The sequence below is a fragment of the Nanorana parkeri genome, unplaced genomic scaffold (genome assembly GCF_000935625.1).
Source record: "Nanorana parkeri isolate BGI_ZX_2015 unplaced genomic scaffold, ASM93562v1 scaffold905, whole genome shotgun sequence".
NCBI classification, from domain to species: Eukaryota; Metazoa; Chordata; class Amphibia; order Anura; family Dicroglossidae; genus Nanorana; species Nanorana parkeri.
Genome location: NW_017307173.1, coordinates 99048 through 107813, shown reverse-complemented (window position 1 = coordinate 107813; position 8766 = coordinate 99048).

Here is an 8766-nt window from a genome sequence, read left to right as displayed (position 1 = left end):
CCGTTGATGTGAATGGCACTGTCACGCCCCCTCCCTCCTTCCCCAGAACACAAGGAGAATTTGTGTATGCTATGCCTTGCGTTCCGAGCAAGGGACAGTGCAATGAGCACACGGGCTGGTGGAAACAAGCCCTTAGACATGACCCTGTCCAGGGTCTTCCTGCCACGGGAGAAGCTGCTGTCTCTACACTCCCATGTTCAGGCTCTTACAATATTTATTATGGCATACGTTTCTTATAGTAAATTTAATTGAGGGTATCCTTATCCATTCATTTATAGTGCCTTCAATAAAATATTATACTTAGGTTATTAACCTACTAGTCAGTAATCAATCTAATTGATTAATATGAACCTGAGTTATATGATTACTAGCACACTTTAGTTCTTTTGAGACTATGTAGATATTATTTTAATTCACAATAAAATCATCTGTAATAATCACAGGCTATTAAGAGGTAAAATAAATGAATAACTTAGGTGATGTCCCCCCCCCCAATATAAATAGTTACAAGTCTTCACACCATAGACCTTAATGATAACAACAATCAGATGTCAAAATCAAAGAATAATGGCAACGATAACAACAGGTATGTATCAAAATCAGTGCATCTGCCTAAACTTTTCATCAGATAATGACAGTATTATTATGGGTTAAAGCCATTGATTACCTCCCCTCTATAATGGCAGACAATTCTTCATAACCTAATCCACCAATGCTAATAGGGAATAAGCAAACGTGATTATATAAAAAATGAACTCAATTGGTCAATCAAAACCAAAACAGACTCTAGGCCTTACCTGCAAAAAAAGGGTTAAAAGGTAGAGTTTTCCATTACTTTCCAAACTGGAAAACGTTTGCTTGGCTTCCCCTTAGCACAGTAATATACAATCTTAAGCTATAATATAAAACAGAACATTAGATCAATTGTATATGTTACCAACAACACCGATATTGTGAACCAGGTCTGGAAATAAATCTTGAGTCCCTCTCTCTCCCAGTTGGATCCCACCTTTAGATGGCAATCAGATGTCCTCTCTCTGTCAGGTGATCCTCCCCCTTTTATGTCCCAAATTCAGTTATCTCTGGATTACCCTACAGGGTGTAGTTTAAAGGTGTTTGCTGACACCTGGCTGGTGGGCGTATTTAATCATTACTCAGGTATTTGATTAGGTGAACCCCTAGTTGTGACATTGTAGGTCTCTCATTTGTAAATTTCCAAGAGCAACATTGTATCTCATTAACCCTGATATCACAGAGTCAAAGTTGTATGCTTCTATTCATCCTTATCATTCCGTAATTGGTTCACAATTTGTGTTCCGTCATATACATTATGTTCGAGTCAATACTTTTTCCCCGTTCTTTGTGGCAAAATTAGGTGCCTCGGCTTATACTCGAGTATATACGGTACTTTGGTATGTTGACCGGTGGGTCTGTATGTATACATATAATATATATGAAATCCAAATTATATTGAGCTAATTTGTGTGTATTTCATACAAATTGAACACAGCAGCTGGGTGTATCACTATCCCCATAGCGCAGGTCCATTTGTACACATATAATATATACACATACATATATACCACCAGTAGATTTTATTATATTGTCAAGTGTTCTGGCTGCGCAATCTAATACTCAGCGTAAGATATGCTGTTACCTCCTTGTTCCCATTGCTGATATTTGGATATGTGGTTATTTATTCATATAAGGGATTATAACCACTGATGATTCATATTTACATACATTACATATAAAATAATTAACCTGTGATTACTGGTTTCATTATAACCTAAATTGACAATTCAGAGTCTTGACTACATGTTGTTTCTTTCCTAATACTGTGATAAATCACTAATACTAAGAGAATAGATTATACATATCGGAGTAATTCCCGAATCATGCCATGGGGTGTCAGAATGTCCCTTAAACAACTCCCATAGATTTCCATACAGAACAAAGTTTGATCATTTTCTTCTTTTGAAGGGATTTCTGAGCCATTTGTGATAGCTGTCCATTGTGTAAGATTCAACCAGGTAATTTGATGTCGAAAGCTAGTTTGACTGAAGGGACCAAGTGATGTTTGTCCTTCATTTATTCCTCAATGTCAGCAAACATGGAATATTTACTTGTGTGGCATTCAAGGGAACCCTTAACTCTTGAGAAGGTAAATCTCAGGATATAATTGGGGCCTTAGAGGTTCAATTGTTCAATTTGAGTTCTCCTCACAGTAAACAGAGGTTTACAAGGAGGTTGATAAATGTCTAAGGTCAGTTTGGTTAAGTTGGGCTTCTGGACTTCATATACATTTCCAGATCAAATGTTCAGAAAAGACCCTACAGCCTTGGATGCACTTTTGCATGAAGGTTGTGAACCTGATGGTAGCCTCCTTTTTGACAGTCTGTTATACTCAGTTTCACTCCAGGCCACTGCAGCTCAACATCCTAGCAGGTTAGATCCTTGGATCCCCTGATCCGTGTGTCCAGAAAGAAAAAAAAAATAGCTCTGTCATGGTGCATATACAGTCTGGCGCTGGAGTCCGGGAAGTCCTTCCTTTAGTTTTCCTGGAGAGTGACCACAATGGATGTCCTGGAGTGCCTCTGAGTCCACAGGACCTGGTCATCAGAGGAATCATGTCTCCTGATAAACATCCTTGAGCTCAAAGCGATTTGGTTGTCACCATGTCCATGGCTTACATCAACCATCAAGAAGGCTAAGGGAAGCCAGTCTGATCCTGGCTTGGGCAGAACTTTTTGTTCCAGTCCTGTCTATTTTTCATACCCGCAGTGTGGAAAATTGGCAGGTGGATTACCTCAGTGATAAGTGATGCCAGAGATCACTCTATCTGAAAGTATTTTGGGCCCTTTGTTGCTGATGGGGAATTACTTAATTGCCCGAACCTGACCCAAGAGTTCCTGGTACGCAGACATGGTCAAACTCTTGGAAGATTGTCCGTGGGCCTCCCCAGGTGGGCCAGACCTTCTGTCATGAGGTCAAGTATTCCACCTTGCTTCTGAGTCCCTGGTTTTAACACTTTGGCTGTGAACCCCAAGTCCTGAGGGATAGGATCTTTTTAGATACAGTTGTCTCTACAGTTCTTAATGCTAGGAAGTCGACCTCCCACAAGGTCTATCATTCATACCAGGAAGGCATAATCTCTGTCGTGAGAGGTCAGAAAATACCATCCTAGGATGTACTGCTTGGGACACATCCTTTTCTTTCTCCAGTCTGTTAGACCAATATTTGGTCCCAAGTGCCATGAAAGAGCAGATTTCTGCCTTGGTGATTGGCCAACTGACTCTCACTTGTTTGTGAAGGCCTTTGTGCAGGGGTGGCACATGTTGCTCCCCCTGCCCGTACTCTGGTGACTCAGTGGGACCTCAGCTTTATTCTGTAAACTTAGGCTTCCCTTTCTAGCATTGCTGGGTGGATTCATCAGCCCATCTTGCAGGCCTAGGAGTTGAAAGGAAAGGCTCCCCCCTTCCTGGTCTTTTAAATCTGTAATGTTGCTACCTGGACCTCATTCACATTTTCATCAATTTCTACCAGGTGGATGTTCAGGCCTCTGATAATACCAGGTTTGGCTGGAAGGTCCTTCAGATGGCCTTTTGAACTTCCTTGGCGACTATCTTTTAGCGATTGTTTGGCAGTGTTGCCCACCTCTGTTGGACTGTTTTTAAACATCCCAGTGGTCTAAGAATTAGCTCCATAGGTCGTGTGATGCAGGATCATTAAAACAGAGTTTTTGTCTTACCTGTAAATTTCTTTTCTTGGAGTACATCACAGGGCAGACAGAATACCCTCCCCTCTGTCTTATGTGAGTCCATTCTGTACTGCTTGCCACGAAACTGAAGTTGGCTGAAAGTGGGAGGGGTTTTGCAGGGCTGCCCTGCTGCTTTGATTGATATGCTAGTGTCCAATCACCTAAAGGTAGCTGCATAACCCAGTAGTTAAAAGCTCCCTACACAGTTTACAATTTGATTATACAATCTCCTTTAGATCTACCAAAAGCTATATAGTGCAAGGGACTGTCTGATTGGATAGAGATTGATTGGTTAGATTAGGTAGGTCCTCATATTATATAGTTTTGGTAAATCTAAAGGAGATTGTACAAAGATTGTATGGTCAGAAAGTTACATGTATAGCGAGCCTAACAATGAACTTCCTGTTTCATGCGATTTTCTCCATTGAGAGGATTCTACAGGCAAGATAAAAGTCCTATTGCGATCTGCAAAGGAGATCAGTGGCATCATTTGCGAAGTGTGTGCTGGTATTAATCGGAGCAAAAACAATGATTTCCTCTTAATAGGTTCATGTACACCTCCGTTCCAGAAGGGAAATCTACTCTTGCTGCAGTTTAGACATGGAAGTCGAAGTCCCATGTCCTTACCAGGATAGGTTTCCTTGTGTATGTGAGTATAGTAAACCGGAATGGTATGGTGGCAGTCCAGCAAGCTTTATCATCATGGAGTCTCAGTGAATGAGTGCTGTGATCCATAAGTAATTCAGCACTCTGAGGGCTCCCTCCACAACAAACCATATTGTGTAACCAAGAATATATGAATTCATTGAGATGTCTACCATCCACAGGCACAGATATACCAATAGATCGGATATCATTACGTGTGGCTTTTTCCAAATGTTCGATTCTCTCTTGTGCATTTGTTTTGGCACGTAACAGGGCCTTATCCTGTATAATAAGCCTGTATTATCCCCTAAGGCCCCATTCACACTGAGCGACATGAAAATCGCGCGATATTGCGCGACGAGCGATATTGAGCAACTTTTTCCTATTGGGCTGTGTGCAATTAGGAGCGAAATCGCTCGAAAAAAGGGTCATGTAGGAGCGACAAGCTACCAGCGACGAGCTACAAGCGATATTGAGCGACGAGATGTGAACAGCTCCATTGAAATGGATTGGAGAAGCTACATAGAGCGATATCGCGTGGAAATATGAGCGATATCGCTGCAAAAATCGCTCAGTGTGAATGGGGCCTAAATCTGCCACCCTGCCCTCCAGGACAAGAAGCATGTTCTCTTTTTTCTGCACAAGAGTAAAGTTCTATCTTATTTAGGCTCTCATTAATATATAGGAGTGAGATATTACAGTTCTATTCCTAATTTAGTGATCAATAGTTTAGACAATGTTCACAATTTGAAAGACAACTTCGTCTACTTGACCTGATCAAGTTTATCAAACTATCACCTCACAAACCATCAAACGAATTCTCTTTACACAATGAACCTCAAATTGTCTCAATCATTTGTCACTTTTCAAATATGTGTCACCAGAAGATAAGTTGTAGGGAGATGAATATTATTCCTTCTGATATTATACATTACAAGCTTCATGTGGATGCAAATGTGCATATCATGGACTTCAATAACAAAGGGTTGTATACAGGGCCGGTGCGAGGATTGTAGTCAAGGTGGACAAGGTGCAATTTTGCCCCCCCCGATGTTTTGTACTTGTCAAAATGACCCGATGTTTGTTCTTTTCCACTTACCTTCGGTGCGGAGAGCAGCGGCGAGTCAGCGCTGGTCCGGTGGGAGGATCTCCAGGTGGGGTCCTAATTTAGCTGGCCGGCGACTGCCTGAGGTGCCGTGCGTGTTGGGATCCTCAGGCAGTCGCCGGCTAGCTAAATTAGAACCCCCCCTGGAGCTCCTCCTACCGGACCAGCGCTGACTCACCGCTGCTCTCCCGCACCGAAGGTAAGAAAGAAAAAAAAACATAGCGCAAACATCGGAGCATTTTGACAAGTACGAGTACTTGTCAAAATGGCCTGTTTTTTCCGCCCTCACCCTGCAGCGCTGTAAGGCGCCCGCCTTACTTGCCTTGCGCTAGCGCCGGGCCTGGTTGTATATGACCTGTTCTCTGTGTTTCGGATGATGTTCTGGTGTCAGAAACCCGAACCACGATTCAGCCAGTGCATAGAAATCATGGCCACATTAGGAGGCAAGAAGACCAGCAGAGGCAACACTGACGGTGATTAGCCAAAGATTCGAGTCTGTCCCACATCCACACTTCTCTAAATCAAGTAGAATAGAAAATGAACAGGTTAGCTTGTCTGGTAGGGTGTTCGGAACGCGGCGGTTATTGTATTTTCTCAGGGTGCTCCCCATCAACAGGATATACCACACTGCCAAAATGGTAAAGTTATCATTTCTCTCCCTTCTGTATGTCATTTTCTTATTTCTACATCCTGCCTGCCTAGGGGGTACTACATTTAAAACACTAATAAGTGGTCTTTTATGTACTAAGCTAAAAATTCATAGTCCCAGAGAGATTGTTGCATCTTATTACTAGTGCCTGTATGAGCAGTCATAACTTTGCTGTTGTGTATAAAATAGCACTCTGTGGCTGCTGATTGTATGCAGATTAGTGTCAGTGTTTGGAAGCCGTCGTATCTACCAGACAGGGATCTCTGTGTGTATGTATTATTGTCTATCAAACCAGTCAGCTGACAAACCGCGGGTGGTGGCAAGTTACCCTAAATTGTGTGCGGGAAGTAGAAACTGTTAAACTAGATCAGGATTCCAGGTCCCATAGCTCGGGGGAATCTCAGAAGCATGTAGAAATCTTTCACTGCTCCATAATCCTTAGTGTGCACCAGATTGCATGCAAGATTTATACCTGCTCTGTGTTCAGCCAGCTATAGTTAAGTCTCCCTCTAGTGGTGACCTGCTGTACTGAAGGCAGTGATAACTTTCATAGCTTTATTTACCTGTCCAAGGCAAACGCTTTTCTTTATTCCTACGCTCACCCAAACAAGGATCTCACCATAGCCACAATCCTGGACTCGGTGGTAGCAGGATTGCTAGTGGAGCTGGCGGCTCACATCCTACACGTTGGCCTCAGCCTTATCCCTAAACTATTGGTGGGTGGGTGGGTGGTTGGTTGTTTAACACTTCCCGTATATCCTTGTATATTTAGTGAACAAAGGAACTCATCTAGAAGTTTCTTGAACTATCAGCGGATACTGCCTGTGAGAAGGGAATTCCATATTTTTACTACTCGCAAAAAAAAACCCTTTCGCAGAACTTTCTTCTAACCTCTTGATGTGTCCCCGGGTTCTCAATGCTGTCCTCAGTGAAATGAGCTTGTTCCTAATATTGGGGTCCACATTGATTTTGAAGACTGCAATAAGGCCCCCCTCTTAATCTCCTCTTTTCTAAGCTGAATAAGTGTAATTGTTGGAAGCAGTCTTCATAGCTCAGGCCTTCTGTCCCTTTAATTATTTTTGTATCCCTTCTCTGAACTCTCTCAAGCTCTAGGATGTCCTTCAGGAGAGTTGGCGACCAAAACTGCACCGCATACTTCAGGATGGGACCGAACTAGTGGTAGTATTCCGTTATCCCTTGCTACAATCCCTCTTTGAATGCAGGTCACTATCCTGTTTGCTTTGCTGATCACAGCTTGGCAAGACATACTATTGCCAAATCTGTGATCTATGAGGACCCCCCAGGTCCCTTTCCATGTCTGCCTTCCCTAATGCAGCCCCCCCAGATAGTAGTTTACGTATTTGTTCTTTGCACTCATGTGCATTACCTTACAGTTTTCAAGATTAAATCCCATATGCCAATGTGTAGCCTATGCTTCAATTTTATCCAGGTCTGGTTGAGGTCCCGATATCTCCTGTTAAGAATTTGCTGCCCTACAAAGTTTAGTATTGTCGGGAAAAATGGAGATCGAAATATCTATCCCAAGCTCCATGTCGTTGATGAATAGGATAAACAGGATTGGTCCCAGGACCGACCCCTGGGGCACCCCACTCTGACTTTTGCCCAATTAGAGAATGACCCATTTATTACTACCCTCCGGGTCCATTCTTGCAGCCAGTTTTCCACCCATGTGCAAACAGTTTCTTCCAAACCGACAGACCTAAGTTTGTCAATCAAACGCTTTAGCATGGTCCAGATACACCACGTCTACGGGTATTCCTCTGTCTTAATTAATACTGACCTCCTCATAAAATGTTCATAGATTGGTCTGACTAGAACGGTCCTTCATGGAGCCATGTTGGGTTCTACGTATGATACCAGTATTATTTGTAAATTCCTGTATGTAGTCCCGTATCATGCCTTCCATTATTTTGCACACTATTGTCGTTAAGCTGATGGGCCGGGTCTGTAGTTACCCGGTGACAGGGGTCACATTGGTATTGTAATTAAATGAGAAAACAGTGGTACAAGAGCTGAATGTTTCATGGTGTTAGGATCACCATACACATTATTATCAACTTTAGGTTTACCAAAACTATGTAATATGAGAGCTGACCTGATCCATCCCATTAATCTGTATTCAGTCAGACCGCCTTCTGCACTACATAGAATTGTTGGTAGATCTAAAGGAGATGTTTAATGTGGCACTCCAGGTAAATACACAATTGTAGTACTTACTGTACAGTATATTTACTATTTGACTTACCAATCTGCACAGCCAGGAAAGTGACCCATTTATCTCCCAGTTCAGAAATTCAGATTCATATGTTACCAGTTTATTATGACTCATCATCTCTGTCCAATGTGCAAGGAACTGATCCAGGAACAATAGGGTTAAACCAGTAGATGGCAGAAAAAGACCAAGTGGTCCATCAAGTCTGCCCCTTTGTCCCAAACATTCACTTACTGCTGCCTGACTCACTCACTCACTACCTCTGCTGGCAGTCTGCTCCAAACAGCCACTGCTTTTGAGAAAATATTACTTTGCAAGGTTAGTTTTGAACTTACCTCCTGATAGACTGAGGTCATGGCCGCCGTGTTCTTGAT